General features: G+C 40.0%; 1 long non-coding RNA gene across 2 annotated transcripts; it reads right to left on the bottom strand.

Annotated features, from left to right (window-relative positions):
- Positions 1-16,466: 16,466 nt before the first annotated feature.
- LOC124285522 lies at positions 16,467-17,966 on the bottom strand. Of its 2 annotated transcripts, none has more exons than XR_006900832.1 (3): positions 17,919-17,966; positions 16,936-17,233; positions 16,467-16,504 (listed from the first exon to the last, which is right to left on the bottom strand). It is a non-coding gene; the product is annotated as an uncharacterized LOC124285522 (long non-coding RNA). The 2 variants fall into 2 exon arrangements; XR_006900833.1 differs by lacking the exon at positions 17,919-17,966 and adding an exon at positions 17,633-17,672.
- Between the last annotated feature and the right edge of the window lie 5,941 nt (positions 17,967-23,907).

Raw genomic sequence — 23,907 nt, 5'->3', positions numbered from 1 at the left:
TGTACATGTTATTTCAGTGTAGCGTAAATAATTCTTCATGAAGTGAATTTAGGATGGATCTTTGTAAAATTTGAAACTACACTGCGCACTTAATTTCAGTGTAGTTTTCCGACCACTATTTATCTAATGACACACATATATCAACTTATGTATGTTTCCACAATGCACAATACAATAGGCCGCCTTGTTAAAGGAGTGCACGGCACTATACATACAATAGTTGGCCATAAGTGAGTCATCATTAGTGAAATTCCCATAGACTTGTATGTTAATTAACTCTTGCAAGAATAATTTGCATACATTTAGTTTCGGACGAATTGCCTCCAATACTTATCTTCCAGCTGGGAAATCATCTCAACTACATACATATAATTTCCATTCAGTTTTCCGATGATTATTAAGAAAACTGAAAATATTTAAACGACATATATTAGACACACTAAACAAGTTTACCATAACTGTCTATGGGATAGATTAAAAGTTGTACTTATGTATGGTGCTTAACCATGTGTAATTCCATAACTAATCAACGGAAAGATGAAAGAAAATTAGGTACACGTATCTAGCTGAAGATGATTTCCAAGATATTTGCAAAATGTCAAAATGAAATGACTTCTACTCAATTTTTGAAAATTATTATTGCAAGAGTTAATGAACATGTAAGTTTATGGAAATTTCAGTAGTGATTTCTCACTTATGGCCAACTTTTGTATGCTGATTAACTTGTTGCCATTCGATAAATAAGCAAGGGAAACAGAAATTATGTGATTGTAGATAATTCCTCACAAATGCGCAAAATGTGATGCAGATTTTACGACAAAATACAATCATGAAAATTAATTTACGCTACACTCAATTAACATATAAGTCGATGTAAATTACGCCCGAATATATCCGGCATGGGTCTGTGTACATCCCAGACGTGCACAAAAATGTTATCTAACCTTACAACCTAGTTTATTTTTAAATTATATGTGATTTACAATTCGTAATTAGTCATGCAAATACTATTGTAGCACATTTTACCTACCGTACAAACTCTAAATTTTCACTTTCGTCTGATGCCGTAAAACTCCAGACAGATGTAAATGTGACGTAATATTTACCATGACGTCATTTACGCATGACGTCATGCCACGAGATATGTACTGTCATGTCATACATTTTAGAACTTTTCTTGAGACATATATGTTATGTATATATGTATATCAGGAACATGATGAAATGTTTATATAAGGCTTAAAACTTTAGAAACAACAACATCATATACTGAATCGCGTGACAAGCTGATTTCACATTTATGATGACATTACTGGTCATTTCTTTTCAAGATATGTGAAGCACATTTCTTGTGGCTAAAAACTCACTCACTCACTCAATTTTCAACAAGTGTGATATCAAAAAAGGTTCGTTTGACATCAAAGTAACAACGAGCATTGATTAATTATTGATATTTGTATTCAATTTAAAGACATCAATTTACATGAATGAGTTATATGTATTAAAAACCACCACTTATATGTATATATATAAATTGTATATGAGGAATACAGTTCTAGATATCCGCAATACGTTTCAAGATATCATAATCATGATCTAAATATATATCATGAATTTCATTGCGTACAACTGGAAATGTAGATCATATTTCCTTCACTGAATAAACGGCGCCTTGAGCATGCACTAGTTGTCTGGATATGTGCGCTATATATATATCCTATAATTTCGTCAATTTCAAGATATTTATATCAGTAGTTTTCCTCTCTAACTTTGATAAGAGGCGACTAACGGGATCGGGTGGTCAGTTTCGCTGACTTGGTTGACACATGTCATCGGTTCCCAATTGCGCAGATCGATGCTCATGCTGTTGATCACTGGATTGTCTGGTCCAGACTCGATTATTTACAGACCGCCGCAATATAGCTGGAATATTGCTGAGTGCGGCGTAAAACTAAACACAAAAAAAACTAAACTCACTCTAACTTTGATACTAATGAAAACTCCCAATTGGCCATGATTAAAATATATACGCAATTCATATGAATCATAAATAAACTTTGGATAGTAAAGCCATGTAAAATTTGATTATGTATAATAAGCACACATTCCAGCAAAGGTTTGTAACAATGAACTTGGACTTGGTAATAATGAATAACAGTAAACTGTATCAAATTGATTCAAAGACGACTGGGGTAAGACATGTATTTACAAATACGTGAAAACTGCATATGCTTTATGTATTTGTGCCCAAAAATAAATTCTTTCATATATTTTCAAAGATAACATATGCAAGATACCCATGCCTATTCAGTTGTAAATGTGTTTTTATAGTTAACAGTTTAATATCAAATTATATATTTGAAAGTTAAAGCATTTTTTTACTATCATTTTCAGTGCGGACCATGGGCAAGCACTTATTATTTTGTTAACTAATATCTCTCATTTGAGATATTTTGATGTGTCAAACATGATGCTGCAGATGTCCATATAATTTCTTTTATCCATCAGTTTGTATTGATAGGGGTTAAAATACAAACAACACTTGTGGCATATGGTACATAGGCGATGTGACAGCCAAGCTGAAACTTGTTCGGTGCATTATCCTTCGCACTCCGAAGACTGTTTGGGTAACGTGAGGCCACGTGTTCCACCATGCTCATGTCATGGTGGTTGAAGCACGCTACGGAATATTGTTTCAAGATAGTAAAACGGAAGTAATGTATGAACACTGAATTTTTATTCTGATATTGATTCATATAGAAAAATCAGAGATCATTTTGCAATACAACTGTATGTTTTGGATTCCTGTGTTCATATGCGACCGCCTCTTCTGTACAAATAAAACGCGAATCAGCATTTAAGTTTTTCGCACTGCACCTGAAACAATAAGGAAATCATATTTACATTCAGCATAGACAATGCGGGAGTGCGTAAGTTTTAAGCCATATTTCATTAACCGCTTATATCCCGCTAAAAACAAAGGTGTTATCACGCGAAACAATAGTCTGTAGTATTTATATTATTCTGAAAGAACAATGACTCTTTAGTATCGGGTACTTTTTGTAAATAAGTTCAACATATTGAAAATACTAATTGAACACTTCGCAAAATTACCGCCATATTCGGGGGAAAACAGCATCACTCCAATGCCCGTGCTTGTGTTTCGATAGTAATTAAGAACGGATCGTGTGTTCGTAAAAACGCAAGACATACACACACAAGCATCTTGTAAAAACTGAGAGTTAAGAACAACCTTCTTTGAAAAACAAACAAACGATATTTTAACTCAATGTTAGGCCGTTGTAAGAAATCCGATATCATTCCCAAGGATGGGACTATGAATGCTAGTTGGAGATCGGTGGCTCTTGTACTTTGAAAATGGCGGTCATGAGGCAGAATTGTTCACTCTTGCATAACCTCTGTATCGAAAATCGGAATTGTTTTTTTCTTTCTTGTAAATGTATGTTAGAATCATTAAATATACACTCTCATATTAAGCACTGGATTTCACCGTAAACAACGTTTCTTGTTTACGAAAATAAATGTAACAAAGTTGCATAACTTTATGGAACATTGTTACAACAAACAAGCCGGCCGGCCGCCAGCTATTAGCCACTGTCGGCTTGCCGACTGTAGCCACCGACGGACCGATGACGTCGTGCTATCTGGGGAGCTTCATATACCACCTTGAAGAATGCCAGGCCCGTCGTAGCAAACTCATGCATAACCTTGAAGAATGGCAGGTCGTCATATAAACCCATACACCACCTTGAAGAATGCCAGGCCTTCATATAGTCTGATACACAACTTTGAAGAATGCCAGGCCATAATGTAACCTCCTACACTACCTTAAAGAATGTCGGGCCGTCATATAAACCCATACAGTACCTTGAAGAATGCCTGGCCGTCATATAAACCCATACACTGCAGCGGAATGCCGGGCCGTCATATAAAACCATACACTACGGCCAAAGGAATGCCAGAGTCGTGTTTAACCTCTACACAACCTTGAAGAATGCCAGGCCGTCATATAAGCCCATACACTACCTTGAAGAATGCCGGGCCGTCATATAAACCCATACACTGCAGCCAGAAGAATGCCGGGCCGTCATATAAACTTATACAACCTTGTAGAATGCCAGGTCGTCCAGTTAACCTCATATGCCACCTTGAGAGAGATGCCAGTGTCGTCATTTTAAGCTGATGCGACCTTAAAGAATCGCAGGCCTTCATTTAACCTCACACACCACCTTAAAGAATGCCAGGCCGCCATATAGCCTCCTGTACCACCTTGAAGATGCGAAGCCATTATTTATCCTCATACACCATCCTGAAGAATGCCAGGCCGTCATTTAACCTCATACACCATCCTGAAGAAAGCGGGCCGTCATTTAAGCTCATATACCACCTTGAAAAGGCCAGGCCGTCATTTAAGCTCATATACCACCTTGAAGAATGCCATGCCGTCATTTAAGTTCATACACTACCTTAAAGAATGCCAGTCCATCTTTAACTTCATACTACCTGAAGAATGCCAGGCCGCCATTTAACTTAATACACTACCCTGAAGAATGCCAGGCCGTCATTTTAAGTTCATACACTACCTTAAAGAATGCCAGTCCGCTCTTTAACTTCATACACTACCCTGAAGAATGCCAGGCCGCCATTTAACTTAATACACTACCCTGAAGAATGCCAGGCCGTCATTTAAGTTCATACACTGCAGCAAAGAATGCCAGTCCGCTCTTTAACTTCATACACTACCCTGAAGAATGCCAGGCCGCCATTTAACTTAATACACTACCCTGAGAGAATGCCAGGCCGTCATTTAACCTCATATACCACCTGAAAGAATGCCTGGTCGTCATTTAACCTCATACACCACCACCCTGAAAGATGCCAGGCCGTCATTTAACCTCATTTACCACCTGAAAGAATGCCTGGTCGTCATTTAACCTCATACACCACCTTAAAGAATGCCAGGTCGTTATTTAGCTCATACACCACCACGAAGAGAATGCCAGGCCGTCTTTTAACCTCATACACTACCGTGAAGAATGCCAGGTCGTCATTTTACCTCATACACTACCCTGAAGAATACCATGCCGTTATTTTACCTCATACACCACCTAGAAGATTGCCGGGCCGTCGTATAAGCTCATACACACCACCTTGAAGAATGCCAGGTCGTCATTCAACCTCATATACCACCAGCTTGAAGGAGATGCCAGTCATGTAAAGCTCATGCATAACCTTGAAGAAATGGCGGGCCGTCATATAAACCCATACACCACCTTGAAGAATGCCGGGTGCGTCATATCATCTGATACACAACTTTGAAGAATGCCAGGCCATAACGTAACCTCCTACACTACCTTAAAGGATGCCCTGGCCGTCATATAAACCCATTCACTTACAGCGGAGAGATGCCTGGCCGTCATATAAAACCATACACAACCTTGAAGAATGCCGTCATATAAACCCATACACTGCAGCGAAGAATGCCAGGCCATCATATAAACTTATACACAACCTTGTAGAGATGCCAGGTCGTCAGTTAACCTCATATACCACAGCGGAAGAATGCCGGTGCCGTCGTTTAGCTGATGCACGACCTTAAAGATACCAAGGCCCTCATTTTAACCTCACACACCACCTTAAAGATGCAAGGCCGCCATATAACCTCCTGTACCACCTTGCAGAGATGCGAAGCCATTATTTATCCTCATACACCATCCTGAAGAATGCCGGGCCGTCATTTTAACCTCATACACCACCCTTAAGAATGCCATGCCGTCATATAACTTCAAAGCTGCCCTGAAAGAATGCCATGCCGCCATTTAACCTCATACACCACCTGATAAATGCCAGGGCCGTCATTTTAAACCTCATACACCACCTTGAAGAATGCCAGGCCAGAGTCATTTTAACTTGATACACTGCCCTGAAGAGATGCCAGGCCCAGTCATTTAACCTCATACACCACCTGAAGAATGCCGGGCCGTCGTTTAACCCTGTAAGTGATTCCTATCGTCTGATGTTTCATGATGCTTAATGCATCAGTTTGACTGCTCACAGTTGAGGTCTCCTTGCAATCGTTATCTACAGCAATTAAATGAGGAACAAAATGCAATGTGACTGACAAAAATTAAATGTATCTTGATATTAAGCGGTTACCCTATTTAGGTTGGTCTGATGAATCTATCAATACCCATATAAAGGAGACAATGTCAATAATGTATATACAGACACCTGGTCGATGTCGCGGGTCTTTGTGATAATCTCATATTTCCAAAGATATATATATATATATATATATGGCGTTTCTCTGCTGATCGAGTAAAGTTTGTTTCCACAGGTTTCGTGCCTCAATGGCTCAGTGGTCATGTGACAACTATGTTCGTGAGGATCGCGGACCCTACCAATAACAAATACAAAAATGGGCACCTTTGTCGGGTAATCTGACTAAGCGTAACCACTAATTTATGCCTAAAATAATTTCAATAACAAGTGGATTTCGACAAATAGACACGATGTAGGTGTATACCACCGAACATGGAGGACAAGGCAGAAGCATTTGTTGTATTCTATGCAGTTTTGTTGCCTGAACAACTGAAGGGTCGTTGCTGTTTGAGATTATGGAAACGAGTTCATTGTTTCCAAAAATTAAATGAACACATATTTTTCTGTATACTAATGTATATAACTGAACATGCACATTCACCTAAATGGTGTGTAATTAATTATAGCAATGGCATCATATAGGTTCTTTGGTTTACTGCCTCAAATGCATCAAATAGTGTATTTTTAAAAGTTATTAGTCAACTGACGTAAAATGATAAACCATTCAAGCTATAAAACACGAAATGTGACTCAGTCTCGCTCTGTCATATTATCATCAAACCAATGAAATCCGATAATACTTACAATGCCGATTCTTTCTCAAAGACAATAATTATGACATCAGCAACTTAATATACGTGTAGACACTAACTTCACACAACACCATGACCTTCAGAGTTCAGTTTGAACATAAGTTACAATCGTTTTGTCAGTGAGGGGTGGAAAGGACTTATTTCTATCATTTGATAAAATAATCCTGGTGTAAATGTACAATCCTCTTATAATCAAAGTATATCTGCCCATTTAAATTATTCTCGAGACATCTTATAAGAGTACTAGTTGTAATGTCAATAATACAAACATACAGAAACTTAAAGTTTGGAGTGAGTTGACTTCTCTCACTGATAATCTAAGTTTCCACTGATCTTAATCCTTACGCCCGGAAAGGTTTTCCGTCACCTTTCCCCATTCACTTTGTAAAGAAATATGCCGCACTGATAACATTCGAAGGACATATTAATGCCATGTTACTGAAGCAGTTCATATCATTGTGTCACGTGTATATGTTGGTGCTGGTTTGATATTATGAAGGAAATTGACTAAAACTAAGCATGACCATACATGTTCATATCATAACTGTTTCATAGTAGAGTAACACGGGTCTTCTGCGTAGTAGCCCGTACTTGTCTATATATCTTGTTAGCGACCAACTGTGTTTATCTATATATCTTGTTAGCGGCCAGCTGTGTTTGTCTATATATCTTTATTTGTTGCTCGACCAGCTGTGTTTGTCTATATATCTTGTTGGCGGCCAGCTGTGTTTGTCTATATATCTTGTTGGCGGCCAGGCTGTGTTTGTCTATATATCTTGTTAGCGGTAGCTGTGTTTGTCTATATATCTTGTTAGTGAGCCAGGCTGTGTTTCGTCTATATATCTTGTTAGCGATGGCTGTGTTTGTCTATATATCTTGTTAGCGGCCAGCTGTGTTTTGTCTATATATATATCATGTCGGTCACCAGCTGTGTTTGTCTTTATATCATGTTAATGACTAACTGTGTTTGTCTATATATCTTCTTAGCGGCCAGCTGTGTTTGTCTATATATCATATTAGTGACCAGTTGTGTTTGTCTTTATATCTTGTTAGTGACCAGCTGTGTTTGTCTATATATCTTGTTAGCGGCCAGGCTGTGTTTGTCTATATATCTTGTTGGTGACCAGCTGTGTTTGTCTATATATATCATGTTGAGTGTCCACCTGTGTTTGTCTATATATCTTGTTAGTGACCAGCTGTGTTAGTCTATGGATCGTGTTAGTGACCAGCTGTGTTTGTCTACTATATATCTTGTTAGTGACCAGCTGTGTAGAAGTCTATATATCATGTTAGTGACCAGCTGTGTTTGTCTATATATCTTGTTAGTGACCAGCTGTGTTTGTGTATATATCATGTTAGTGACCAGTTATGTTTGTCCATATATCATGTTAGTGACCAGCTGTGTTAGTCTATGTATCGTGTTAGTGACCAGCTGTGTTTGTCTATATATCATGTTAGTGACCAGCTGTGTTTGTTTATATATCATGTTAGTGACCAGCTGTGTTTGTCTATATATCGTGTTAGTGACCAGCTGTGTTTGTCTATATATCTTGTTAGTGACCAGCTGTGTTAGTTTATATATCATGTTAATGACCAGCTGTGTTTGTCTATATATCTTGTTAGTGACCAGCTGTGTTTGTCTTTATATCGTGTTAGTGACCAGCTATGTTTGTCTATATATCTTGTTAGTGACTAGCTGTGTTAGTCTATGTATCATGTTAGTGACCATCTATGTTTGTCTATATATCATGTTATTGATCAGCTGTGTTTGTCTATATATCCTGTTAATGACCAGCTGTGTTTGTCTTTATATCGTGTTAGTGACCAGCTGTGCTTGTCTATATATCTTGTTAGTAACCAGCTGTGTTTGTCTATATATCATGTTTTTGACCAGCTGTGTTTGTCTATATATCGTGTTAGTGACCAGCTGTGTTTGTCTACATATCGTGTTAGTGACCAGCTGTGTTTGTCTATATATCGTGTTAGTGACCAGCTGTATTTGTCTATATATCTTGTTAGTGACCAGCTGTATTTGTCTATATATCGTGTTAGTGACCAGCTGTGTTTGTCTATATATCGTGTTAGTGACCAGCTGTGTTTGTCTATATATCTTGTTAGTGACCAGCTGTGTTTGTCTACATATCGTGTTAGTGACCAGCTGTGTTTGTCTATATATCATGTTAGTGACCAGTTATGTTTGTTTATATATCATGTTAGTGACCAGCTGTGTTAGTCTATGTATCCTGTTAGTGACCACCTGTGTTTGTCTATATATCATGTTAGTGACCAGCTGTGTTTGTGTATATATCATGTTAGTGACCAGCTGTGTTTGTCTATATATCTTGTTAGTGACCAGCCATGTTTGTCTATATATCTTGTTAGTGACCAGCTGTGTTTGTCTTTATATCTTGTTAGTGACCAGCTGTGTTTGTCTATATATCTTGTTAGTGACTAGCTGTGTTTGTCTTTATATCGTGTTAGTGACCAGCTGTGTTTGTCTATATATCTTGTTAGTGACTAGCTGTGTTAGTATATGTATCATGTTAGTGACCATCTATGTTTGTCTATATATCGTGTTAGTGACCAGCTGTGTTTGTCCATATATCATGTTAGTGACCAGCTATGTTTGTCTATATATCATGTTTTGACCAGCTGTGTTTGTCTATATATCATGTTAATGACCATCTGTGTTTGTCTTTATATCGTGTTAGTGACCAGCTGGGCTTGTCTATATATCTTGTCAGTGACCAGCTGTGTTTGTCTATATATCATGTTAGTGACCAGCTGTGTTTGTCTATATATCTTGTTAGTGACCAGCTGTGTTTGTCTATATATCATGTTAATGACCATCTGTGTTTGTCTTTATATCGTGTTAGTGACCAGCTGTGTTTGTCTATATATCGTGTTAGTGACCAGCTGTGTTTCTTTATATATCGTGTTAGTGACCAGCTGTGTTTGTCTATATATCTTGTTAGTGACCAGCTGTGTTTGTCTATATATCGTGTTAGTGACCAGCTGTGTTTGTCTATATATCGTGTTAGTGACCAGCTGTGTTAGTTTATATATCATGTTAATGACCAGCTGTGTTTGTCTATATATCTTGTTAATGACCAGCTGTGTTAGTCTATATATCATGTCAGTGACCAGCTGTGTTTGTCTATATATCTTGTTAGTGACCAGCTGTGTTTGTGTATATATCATGTTAGTGACCAGTTATGTTTGACTATATATCATGTTAGTGACCAGCTGTGTTTGTCTATGTATCGTGTTAGTGACCAGCTGTGCTGTGTTTGTCTATATATATCATGTTAGTGACCAGCTGTGTTTGTGTATATATCATGTTAGTGACCAGCTGTGTTTGTCTATATATCTTGTTGGTGACCAGCTATGTTTGTCTATATATCTTGTTAGTGACCAGCTGTGTTTGTCTTTATATCTTGTTAGTGACCATCTGTGTTTGTCTATATATCTTGTTAGTGACCAGCTATGTTTGTCTATATATCGTGTTAATGACCAGCTGTGTTTGTCCATATATCATGTTAGTGACCAGCTATGTTTGTCTATATATATCATGTTATTGACCATCTGTGTTTGTCTATATATCATGTTAATGACCATCTGTGTTTGTCTTTATATCGTGTTAGTGACCAGCTGTGCTTGTCTATATATCTTGTTAGTGACCAGCTGTGTTTGTCTATATATCATGTTAGTGACCAGCTGTGTTTGTCTATATATCGTGTTAGTGACCAGCTGTGTTTGTCTATATATCATGTTAGTGACCATCTGTGTTTGTCTTTATATCTTGTTAGTGACCATCTGTGTTTGTCTTTATATGATGTTAGTGACCAGCTATGTTTGTCTATATATCGTGTTAGTGACCAGCTGTGTTTGTCTATATATCGTGTTAGTGACCAGCTGTGTTTGTTCATATATCATGTTAATGACCAGCTGTGTTTGTCTATATATCGTGTAAGTGATCAGCTGTGTTTGTGTATATATCATGTTAATGACCAGCTGTGTTTGTCTATATATCTTGTAAGTGACCAGCTGTGTTTGTGTATATATCATGTTAGTTACCAGCTGTGTTTGTGTATATATCGTGTTAGTGACCAGCTGTGTTTTTCTATATATCTTGTTAGTGACTAGCTGTGTTTGTCGATATATCTTGTTAGTGACCAGCTGTGTTTGTCGATATATCTTGTTAGTGACCAGCTGTGTATGTCTATATATCTTGTTAGTGACCAGCTGTGTTTGTCTATATATCATGTTAATGACCATCTGTGTTTGTCTATATATCTTGTTAGTGACCAGCTGTGTTTGTCTATATATCGTGTTATATCATGTGACCAGCTGTGTTTCTTTATATCGCGTTATCGTGTTAGTGACCAGCTGTGTTTGTCTATATATCTTGTTACCAGCTGACCAGCTGTGTTTGTCTATATATCGTGTTAGTGACCAGCTGTGTTTGTCTATATATCATGTTGTTTGTTACCAGCTGTGTTAATGCAGCAGCTGTGTTTGTCTATATATATCGTGTTAGTGACCAGCTGTGTTTGTCATATATATCTTGTTAGTGACTAGCTGTGTTTGTCGATATATCTTGTTAGTGACCAGCTGTGTGTTTGTCTATATGTCATGTTAGTTAGTGACCAGCTATGTGTTTGTCTATATATCATGTTAGTGACCAGCTGTGTTGCCTATGTCTATATATCATGTTAGTGACCAGCTATGTTTGTCTATGTATCGTGTTAGTGACCATCTGTGTTTGTCTGTATATCATGTTAGTGACCAGCTATGTTTGTCTATATATCATGTTAGTGACCAGCTGTGTTTGTCTATATATCATGTTAGTGACCAGCTGTGTTTGTCTATATATCATGTTAATGACCAGCTGTGTTTGTCTTTATATCGTGTTAGTGACCAGCTGTGTTTGTCTATATATCATGTTAGTGACCAGCTGTGTTTGTCTATATATCGTGTTAGTGACCAGCTGTGTTTGTTTATATATCATGTTAATGACCAGCTGTGTTTGTCTATATATCTTGTTAGTGACCAGCTGTGTTTGTCTATATATCTTGTTAGTGAGTAGCTGTGTTTGTGTATATATCTTGTTAGTGACCAGCTGTTTTCTTCTATATTAGTCATTCTCAAAATTCGTTCATATTTCGTGTACGCAAAAATTGCAAATTGTGTTTTGTTGTTTTACCTTGAAATGTTGTTGATTACATTCATAGTATTCTGAATATGCAAAACATAAATTATGCAAAAACAACAACATTTCATTCTTCATATTTTACCCTTTTTATTAGAAATTTCACGAGGAAGATCCGGGTTCGATTCCCCACATGGGCAGAATGTGTGAAGCTCATTTCTTGTGTCCCCCGCCGTGATATTGCTGGAATATTGCTAAAAGCGGCGTAAAACCATACTCAATGACTCCAAGAGAGTGGTTTAAACCATGCCACCATTAAACCAGTCATCGTCAGAGTGGATTCTGACAGTAGTTGTTCAGAATCAGAGTTGGATTCAGACGATCCCTCTGATGAAGGCTTTGAAACGTCCCCGCCAAACGATTGCGGTCGTCTCCATCCTTTCTCACACCAGGCTGTTCATCTCTTTGCACTCTTCCCTCGCCCTATGCCCGAGCCACCATCAAGGTCCATAAAGATCCCATCAAAGCCTGCCTCCCGTCTGCTCACGGAATACTGTTCATTATAATACTGCCGAGCACATGTCAAGACTCCTCGCCCCACTAGGAAACTCCAGTGAGTTCCGCAAGAAGATCAGAACCATCACTGAACCCGGCAAGCTGCTAAGCTACGACGTGGTTGATCTTTTCACCAATGTCCCCCGTGATGAAGCCCTAGCCTTCATCAATTCCAGAGTCGAAGAAATCCACTCCACCCTTGACACCAACCTTTCTTCCGACAGCATCACAGAACTCATCAACGGATGCGTCAGTTCCACCTACTTCACATGGAAAGATAAAATAGTGCAACAGACAAAGCAGTCACAGTGTTTACTGATGTCATCTGTAATGCTGCAAACGGTATGAAACGATCTTGTAATAATGTTAAGAAAACGTCGCAGCTCTGGTTTGATAAAGAATGTGAATATTATAGCTATGAAATTAAATTGGCTGTTATATGTGTTCATGTCTCATAAGGATCCGGTCTCTTTACAGATGCAAGAAATAAGTATACATCAGTCTGGAGAGATAAGAAGCGAACCATAATGTCAGTTCTTGTAACACTTTGTTAGATAATTGACACAATTGTAAAAGGTTCTGGTCTGTTTTCAAAAGACTTTCCACTAAGTTCATCCTGTCGACCCAATATATCCATAACACAGTGATCATTTAATGAATATATTTAACACGGATGTTGATGTAGTTGACGATGAAAGTATAGCTTTAGACATTGGCGAAGGGTTTGATAGCATGACTCAGTTCTTCCTCGATTCTCCAATTACTGAAGATGAAGTTAAACAAGCAGTCAAGGGTTTAAAATGTAACAAATCTGCAGTTGCTGACAAATTAATTGCGGAGTTTTTCCACAGTTACTTTGATTTGTTAATGCCTTATTTGGTAATATTATTCAATGCTATATTTGATTCTGCATACTTCCCCGAAGCATGGTCGGTGGGAATCATTGTTCCCTTGCACAAAGGTGCATATTCATTCTCCTAATAATTACCGAGGAATTACAATTTTAATCATCTTTAGTAAAATGTATGTATCTATTTTGAATAGACGTTATATTGACAATATATTTATTTTATAATCAGTCATTCAACGGTATTTATCAAAGAAAAGGGGTAAGCTCTATGCCGTATTTGTAGATTTCTCAAAAGCTTTTGATCTAGTGAATAGGTCGAAATTATGGATGGTTTTGATAAAGAGAGGAGTTTCTTCAACAAGCTATATACAATCGAGTGCGTTCATGTGTTAAGTCTAATAATATGCATTCGGATATGTTTGACTGTGATTTGGGTGTACGACAGGTTTGCGTCCTTAGCCCATATCTGTTCTCTATCTTTATTAAGGAATAAGCACAGGAAATCGATTCCACGTGTAAACCCCGGTATCCAGCTTCATCCAGAGATGATTGAACTGTTCATATTATTGTTTGCCGACGATGTCATTTTGATATCTGACACAGTCTTTGGTCTCCAGAAAGAATAAACATTCTTGAATCATATTGCAATAATTACCGAGTTAACAGTTAATTTGGATAAGACTAAAGCGGTTGTTTTCAAGAATGGGGTATTCTCTCGAGAAGGAAAAATGGTATTATGGAGAGAAATGTCTCGAGTGCGTGCCATTCTATAAACATTTGGGTATAACTTTTACTAAAACATTATCGTGGGATAAACATACCACAAGTGCAGCTGCTCAGGCTAGAAAGGTTTTGTTAGGTATACCAAGAAAATTACATAGATTTAAACCAATTCGTTTGAATTATTTTTAGGATATTTGACACATAAAATTATGCCTATTTTTACTCTATGGGTCTGAGGTTTGGGGGCTAGATAGTATAACAAATATAGAAACCATTCATATGCTTGCGTGTAAACGCTTCCTTGGAGAGTGAAGACATCAACACCAATTTACACAGTATTTGATGAATGTGACAGGCATTTGGCATTTAAACGTTCCATAACATTTTTGGATTAGGTTATTATATAAGCCTAATGTAAGTGTTACAACATGCTTTTTACAAGCAGCTAACAATGGTAAGAATAATGGGATTCTAATTGAAGTATGTATTGTTTCGACTTGGATTTGACTATGTATTGGAGTCACAAACAATAAGAAGTAGTAAGAATCTTGGCAAGATTAAAATGCTCGTTTGAACACTCCTCTCTTTCACAGCAGTTCTAAAACCAGAAATTATACTTTCTTTAAAAGGTACCTTTGGAATGGAATTATATCGCAAACGATTAACAATTGTAAAATTCCGCGTGACCATGGCGCAATTTCGTTGCCGTTCCCATGGACTCAAAATAGAGAGCAGATATGTTAATATTTCTGTAGATAGAAAGGTTATTGCACTGTGTGTATTGAAGGCTACATCCTTCTTTCCAATAGTATAAGATTCTTTGTCATCCTTCCTCCATCTGACAACCCCAACATCCTTACTCCAAACACCCTAAACTCCCAACACGATGCAGTTTTACTATGGAATTAGAAGTGGACAACCAACTTCCCTTTCTAGATGTCCTGGTCCAGACAAATGACAAGAAGGTCGACACACCAGCGTCTACGACAAACCAACACACATACGGACCAGTATCTCCATTTCTCCTCCAGTCATCCTATTCATCACTTGCTAAATTAATTTCATGCCAGCCCTAATCAACCATTGTACATTATCCATGTAGCAACATCATTTCACTACTGGCTTCCCAACAGTCCCTTTATCACCTATGTAAACAACCTATGTACATCATTCCCTACTGGCTGCACAACAGTCCCTTTATCACCTATGTAAACAACCTATGTACATCATTCCCTACTGGCTGCACAACAGTCCTTTATCACCTAATATGAAGTAACCTATGTACATCATTCCCCACTGGCTGCCAGAACGGCCCCTTTATCACCCTAATATTAAACAACCTATATACATCATTCACTACTGGCTGCTGTACGGTCCTTTATCACCCTATGTAAACAACCTATGTACATCATTCCCTACTGGCTGCACAACAGTCCCTTTATCACCTAATGAGAAACAACCTGTATGCATCATTCACTACTGGCTGCACAACGGTCCTTTATCACCTATGTAGAAGCAACCTATGTACATCATTTCACTGCTGGCTGCACAACAGTCCTTTATCACCTATGTAAACAGCCTATGTACATCATTCACTTATTTGCCGCCCAGCAGTCCTTTATCACCTATGTAGAAGCAACCTATGGCCATCATTCACTACTGGCCACAGCATTCCCTTTATCACCTATGTATGAAGCAACCTATGTACATCATTCCTACTGGCCGCCCACAGTCCTTTATCACCTATGCCAGAAGCAACCACTGTGTACATCATTCACTACTGGCGAGCACAACCAGTCCTTTTATCACCCTATGTAAAGCAACCTATGTACATCATTCTTTACTGGCTGCACAACCGGTCCTTTGTCACTATGTAAGCAACCTGTGTACATCATTCGCTGTTGCCGCCAACTTGGTCCTTTGTCACCTGTAAAACCAACCTATGTGCATCATTCACTGCTGGCTGCTGTACAGTCCTTTATCACCCTATGTAAAGCAACTTCATGTACATTCATTCACTACTGGCTGCACAACAGTCCTTTGTCACCCTATGTGAAGCAACCTATGTGCATCATTCACTACTGGCTGCACAACGGTCCATAATCACCCTATGTAAACAACCTGGTGTTGCATCATTCACTACTGGCTTACTTACAGTCCGCTTTATCACCTATGTAAACAACCTGTGTACATCATTCCTACTGGCTGCTGCAACGAGATCCTTTATCACCTATGTAAACAACCTATGTACATCATTCCCCACTGGCTGCCCAACAGTCCCTTTATCACCTATGTAAACAACCCTGTGTTACGCTCATTCACTACTGGCTGCACAGCGATCCCTTTATCACGTAATGTAAAACAGCCTATGTACATCGATTTCACTACTGGCTGCTGCAACAGTCCTTTATCACCCTATGTAAAACAACCTATGTACGCATCGTTCCCTACTGGCCGCTTAGCAGTCCTTTATCACCTGCTTCAGAGCAACCTATGTACGGCATCGTTCACTACTGGCGGCCGCCTAACAGTCCCTTTATCACCTAATAACAGAAACAACCTATGTTACATCATTCACTGCTGAGGGCGGCACAACGGTCCTTTATCACCTATGTAAACAACCTGTAATGCATCATTCACTGGCAGCACAACGGTGTATGCCTATGTAAACAACCTGTGTTGCATCTCATTCCTACTGGCCTTAACGAGTCCTTTATCACCTATGTAAACAACCTGTCCATTCCGCTACTGGCTGCACAACAGTCCCTTTATCGCCTATGTAAACAACCTATGTACATCATTGCTACTGGCTGCACAACAGTCCCTTTATCACCTATGTAAACAACCTATGTGCATCATTCACTACTGGCTGCTGGCAGTCCTTTATCACCTATGTGGCAACCTATGTACATCATTCACTACTGGCTGCACAGCAGTCCTTTATCACCTAATGTAAACAGCCTATGTACATCATTCCCCACTGGCTCGCAGCAGCCCTTTATCACCTATGTAAACAACCTATATATCATTCACTACTGGCTGCTGCTTTGTCCTTTATCGCACCCTGTGTAAAACAACCCTATGTACGTCATTCACTACTGGCAGCACAACGGTCCTTTATCACCCTATGTAAACAACCTATGTACATCATCCTACTGGCTGTGGTCCTTTATCACCTAATGTAAACAACCTATGTGCATCATTCGCTCTGTGGCTGCACAACAGTCCGCTATCACCTATGTAAACAACCTATGTGCATCATTCACTACTGGCCCAACAGTCCTTTATCACCTATGTAAAACAACCTATATTGCATCATTCACTGCTGGCTGCTGTAGTCCTTTATCACCTATGTTAACAACCTGTGCATCATTCTACTGGCTGCTTAACGGTCCCTTTATCACCTATGTAAACAACCTGTGTACATCATTCACTACTGGCTGCACAACAGTCCTTTATCACTATGTAAACAACCTATGTATCATTCACTACTGGCCGCCCTACAGTCCTTTATCACCTATGTAAAGCAACAGCGCATCATTCACTGCTGGCCGCCCAGCAGTCCTTTATCACCTGTATGTAAAACAACTTCTCTACATCATTCACTACTGGCTGCACAACAGTCCTTTATCACCTATGTTAACAACCTATGTACATCGTCACAACAGTCTGCTGTAGTCGCTTTATCACCTATGTAAACAACCTATGCACATCATTCACTACTGGCTGCACAACAGTCCCTTTATCACCTATGTAAAACAGCCTATGTGCATCATTCACTGGCTGAAAACACAACGGTCCTTTATCCACTATGTAAACAACCTACTGTGCATCATTCACTACTGGCTGCACAACGGCCCGCTATCACCTATGTAAACAGCTTCTGTACATCATTCACTGCAAACACTTTTACAACAGTCCTTTCTCACCTAATGTAAACAACCTATGTACATCGATTTCCCTACTGGCAGCACAACAGTAATTGAATGATGTCTATAAATTGATTTATAAATGATAAAAAGTTGAATGTCAATGATAATAAAGTTGTTATGGAATGATAAAGGTGATACATTCAAAGTCTATAGGTGTTGGAATGATAAAGTTGTTAATGCAGCCAATGTGGTATTCTTCCATAAATTGTTTATGGTGACAAAGTTTTGTTAATGCAGTGAGCGATATTACACTCGATTGTTTACATGGTGATAAAGGACTGTTGTGCAGCCAGTAAATGATATTACATAGATTGTTTATGGAGTGATCATGCGTATGGTGGTGATGCATGGAGTTGTTTATGGAAGGACTTTGTTGAGCATGAATGATGTGCATAGGTGTTATGGAGTGATAAAGGACTGTTGCTGCCGGTGAGTGATGTACATAGGTGTTTATGGAGTGATAAAGGTTTGTTATGCGCCAATGCGTTGATGCTGAAGCGTATTGGTATTGATGTGCATGGGTTGTTTACGCGGGTGAACAAAGTTTGTTGGGCATTCAGTATGATGCCAGGTTGTTTACGCTGGTGATGGACTGTTGTGCGGCCAATGATGATTAACATAGATTCGATTTACATGCGTGAATAAAGGGACTGTTGTGGTGAATGATGCGCCAGGTTGTTTATGGAATAAAGGACTTCGATGAATACGCGTTGTTTGTGGGTGAATAAGCGGCGTAAAGGTGATGGCTGCGTAGTACGCTGGGTGACCAAAGGTTTATTAAAGCGTCAAACGATGATGTGCGGAGTTGTTTACGCCAGGTGATTGAGACGTTGTGCGGTGTTTCAATGCATGGGTTGTTTACATGGGTGATAAGGACTGTTGTGCGGCCAGTGGTGCGCCAGTTGTTTACATGGAAGGACTGTTGTTGTCAGCCAGTGGTATGGTGATAAAGGACGTGGAGCTGAATGATGTGCGCTGGAGTTGGGCTACGCCAGGTGATAAAGGACGTTGTTTGTCCGGCTGTGCGGAGTTGTTGCGGTGACAAAAGGACTGTTGTGCTGCCGGCAGTAATGATGCATGGGTTGGGTCGCGATTGAACGTCAATGAATGTTCATGCATGGGTTTATGGTAAAGGTTGTTGATGACCGTGGTGATACATGGGTGGACAGGTGAAAGGAACGATTGGCGATAAATGGATGATCAATACATCGAATGAATTGCATAGTGATAAGCTGATGCAACCGGTAACCCAGCAGGTTGTTTATGGTGATAAAGTTTCGATTATTCTTTATACAACAGTCGGGCGATATGGGTGTTTAGATAAAGGACGTTGCAGCCAGCCGAATGATGTGCATGGAGTTGTTTATGGGTGATAAAGGTTTTGTTGTGCGGCCAGTGAATTTTACATAGGCGATAAAGGGGCTGTTCGTGAAATGATGCGCTCAAATTCGTTTACATGGTGACTCAAAGGACGTTATTTGGCTCGGCATGGAGTTGTGCGAGAATGATATTATGGAGTTGTTCCATGGAGCGATGTGAAACAGTGAGAATGATGTTACACATGGAATGCAATGGTGATTGAGGCCGAAGTGATGAACAGAGATGACTGGAGGAAAATGAATACTGATCCGTACTTCAATGTCGTGAACGCTGATGTCGTACCTTCTTTATCATTTGTCTGGTTTCAAGTGGAGTTGATTGTTCTAATTCCATATTAATTTACGTCGTGTTGGGATTTGAAGTGTTGAAGAAAGACTGTTGATCGTCAAATGAAGTGACAGAGAAAGGATGTAACATCAGCACGCAGTCTTTGTCTATCTACGAAATATTAACATATCTGCCTGTTTCAGTCCCGTAAAGGCTGGCTGAAATTACGCCATGTCACGCGAAATTACGGTGATGTCGTTGCGATATATTCCAAAAGAGTACTGAAAGTATGAACTACAGTTTCAAAACTGCTGAAGTGTTCAAACATTTATTTATCTGCCAGATTATTTTGCGCGGTGTTTGGCGACTCAATATGGTCGAAATCCGTCGAAGCACATACTTCAATTGATATCTTACCGTTAACTGCTAATTTATTGCCGATGAACGCAATCAATGTTAATGGGGCCGTTGATAAATGCTTGCGTTAAATCAAATACTGGTAACCAGTGTTGACCATCAATTTACCTGGCTATAGACGGTTTCGTTGTTAACCAGCCCCGAACCTCAATTATCAGGTAAAATGAGCATAATTACAGTGCCGTCATAATTCGAGCGGAACCGACCAAATCTGTGATTAACGGTGTACTAACTGGTATGCGTGTTTGATGTGTTTTGGTAAAGTTATACTTAAATCGTTTATGAATGGCGCACTCGGGCACATTCTCCATAACCGACACCTTCTCCGGAAGATACCCACGTTAAGAATAACTGACCCGGCAATTGTGCAGTATATTTCTGGAGACAAAGACGACGGTCGAATATCAAAATAAATAGGCACAATATGTTCGGTTCAATCATCTCTGGATGAAACTGGTCTACCGAGGTTGCGATGAACATTCTTTTAATAAGATGAAGGTGAATGGGCTGGTACACTAAAATCTGTCGGTTTTATATCCGATACTTTATTATGAACTTATGAACACCGCTCGATGACTGTATAACGAACTCTTTGTCGAAACCGTCACGCAGATCAAAAAGCTTTTGAAGAAATCTGAAATACGACGTAAACGCACCTGGCGATAAATACTGGATTGAGGAATGACGTTATAAACAAATGCTGACCGGTCGATATAACGATGCATTCAAACAGACACGTATTTACTAAAGATGATTGAAATTGGCAATTTCCTCATTGACCATTGGAGAATGGTATGCGCCTTTGTGCGAGAATGATTTGATAGCTTCGGTATCAAATGTGGCGATTGATAATGACCGCAAATGGGCATTATTTTAATGACTCCGCCGGTATTGTCGTATTACATTTAACCTTGACACAACGTTAACTTTCGTCTTCGATGATGAGTCGGTGATCGTGCAAACCATTTTAGCCAATAAAGCTATACTTTTCGTCGGCTATCGACGTCGTGTTAAATATGATTCGTTAAATGATCGCTGTTATGAATTATATTGGGTCGTGGGCGAACAGTAATCTTTGGCGCGAACCGAAACGCTGAGCCGACGTCAATTATCACAACAGTGTTGAAACGACATTGTTAAACTGCTCTTCGAACCGATGACGGCACCTTCTTGCGTCTGTGAAGTTTCCGGATCTACATGGTTTTAATAATTTTATATATTTATTGCATTCGGCTGTCGGAGCCGGAACGCGACGTTTTTCTTTGATATTACAGATCTTCCGTTCTGGCGTTACAGACTACTTCGAACTTCTTTGTCTTGTTAACCATTATCTTTCCGTGAAATGGTGAATTTGTTTTGCATAAGGTACGGCGTCGCTGATACGGTTGATGATGAAAGATCCCGGCCACGTCGTGGCAAACTTATGGTCGACGATGATTCGATCTTGCGGAACGCTGAATTTCGAAGACGAGATGTTGACGTATTGGCTCGACGATATTCCCGCTGTCCGTGGAACGGACGATGAGGATCTTCAGTAATGAAATAATAGACGACCGAGCAGTGCAAAGATAATTAATGGAGATTTTGTTTCGTTGGCGTTCAGACTCTGATTAAGACGAACGTCGAGAATCCACTCGACGATGTTTTCGGTTAATGGTTTAAACGCGGAGTCATTGGTATGGTTTTACGCCGCTTTAACCCAATGTTCAACGTCGCGACGTGTGAAGTCGGATCTTCGTCGTAAAAGGGTAAAATATGAAGGAGAATGGCTGCGCCAATTATGTTTTGCGTATTGCCGCCAGATGTGATCGGCGCAACATTTCAGGTAAACAAACACGATTGCATTTTTCGTGCGAAAATGAACGATTTTGAGGTATGGTCACCAGATGCTGAACACCGGCATAACAGATAATATGAACGGAAACGCGGCTGGTCGCCAACAGACTATGGACAGGCGCGGCTGATCATGGCATGTTAACAAACAGAAGCACGGCTGGTCGCTAACGGCTAACTGGTCACGGCGGTCTGGTTTACGATAAACACCGGCTGATAAATTAACATGATAATGAACGAACACGGCTGGTCACATAACATGATATATGAACGGTACGGCGGTCTGGCATGTTCATATGAACAGGCATGGCGGTCATAACATGATACTGAATTGGTACAGATGTTTTGCGATACATCGTTAAACATGTGGTCGCTTTATGATATGGCGTTTCAGGCACGACATGATATGAACGGTCACTGGCATGGGCATATGAACAACCACGGCTGGTCACCAACAGGTGTCGTTTCAAATTTACGGCTGATCACTGAAAGATATGAACAAACGCTGGTCGCTATTTTGATATGCTCTGGCGGTGACTTAACATGATTATGAACCGAGCACGGCGGTCTATTATGGTTTTCAAACACGGCTGATCGCCAACAGATATATGAACAGCTGGTCACTAACATTAATATCGAAACACGGTTCATAACGATATGAACGAACGCGACCGGTCACTAACAGATATGAACAGGCACAACAGTCTGCAGATATGAACCAACAGGTGTCGACAACACGACTGATTATGGCGTAAAACGCAACAGTCACTTTAAGATATGAAAGAAACACGGCTGGTCGCTAACTTTACGATATGCAGAAACTGCAATAACATGATAACATACCAGGCACCGGCTGATCTTTAAGATTATGGAACTGAGCAACTGGTCTCTTTATGGGCCTGTATACGCAAACGCGACTGGTCGCTTACGCGATATGAACAGGCTTACGGCTGATCGTCAACGTGATGAACGAGCGCAGCCGAATATGGATGAAGCAACGGTCATAACGATATGAACAAACGTAACTGGTCGCCAACATCATATGAACGAAGCGCAGATGATGCTTAACATGAACGAACGCGAACCGATAAGCATGATATGAACTGGCTGGTCTGGCGATATGAACGAGCGCAGCACGGTGCAGCGACCAACATGAACGAGCGCAGCGATGCACTAACGGGTAACAACAGACGGCGCGCGGCTGATATAACACGTATGGTGATAGGCCAGCATATGAACAGGCACCCGAATGATCGGCACCGGCGCTGATATGTATAATTTGAAACAACATGATATGAACGAGCACGGCTTGATGCGACTGTATATGGGTGAGCATGGCTGGCATATATGTTGAGCACCGGGTGATGCTAACGGGCTAACGAGCGCGGCGGTCGCTGGCAGACCAACATGAACAGGCGCTCGGCTGATGCTGGCTTTGAATGTATGAACGAGCGCGGCTGGAACTGGCATGACTATATGCACGAGCACGGCTGGTCGCTGGCATGACTATGAACGAAGCGCGGCTGATGCGCTGGCGATGCGTAGACGGCGCGGCATGATAGTCGGCGCTGGCATGACTATGCAGGCTTTGGCGGTCGCTTTAGATATGCTGACATGATATGAACTAACGCAGCGATATTACCCAGATATGAACAAACACGCTTCCGGTGCATTAACGTGATATGCTAAACTTGGCACCCGGCAGTCATAACGCGACTATGAAGCGCAGCGGTCGCTAACGACTATGGGTAAACACAGTGCTAACAGATATGAACGAAGCACGGCGGTCATAACGATATAAAGAGGCGCAGCGATGCTGGCGCTATTATAGACTGAAGCACGGCTGATTACTAACACGTGGAA

The sequence above is a fragment of the Haliotis rubra genome, unplaced genomic scaffold, assembly GCF_003918875.1.
Source record: "Haliotis rubra isolate DU_JTF1 unplaced genomic scaffold, ASM391887v1 Scf361, whole genome shotgun sequence".
Taxonomy (NCBI): Eukaryota; Metazoa; Mollusca; class Gastropoda; order Lepetellida; family Haliotidae; genus Haliotis; species Haliotis rubra.
This window is presented reverse-complemented; position numbering and strand designations above follow the sequence as displayed.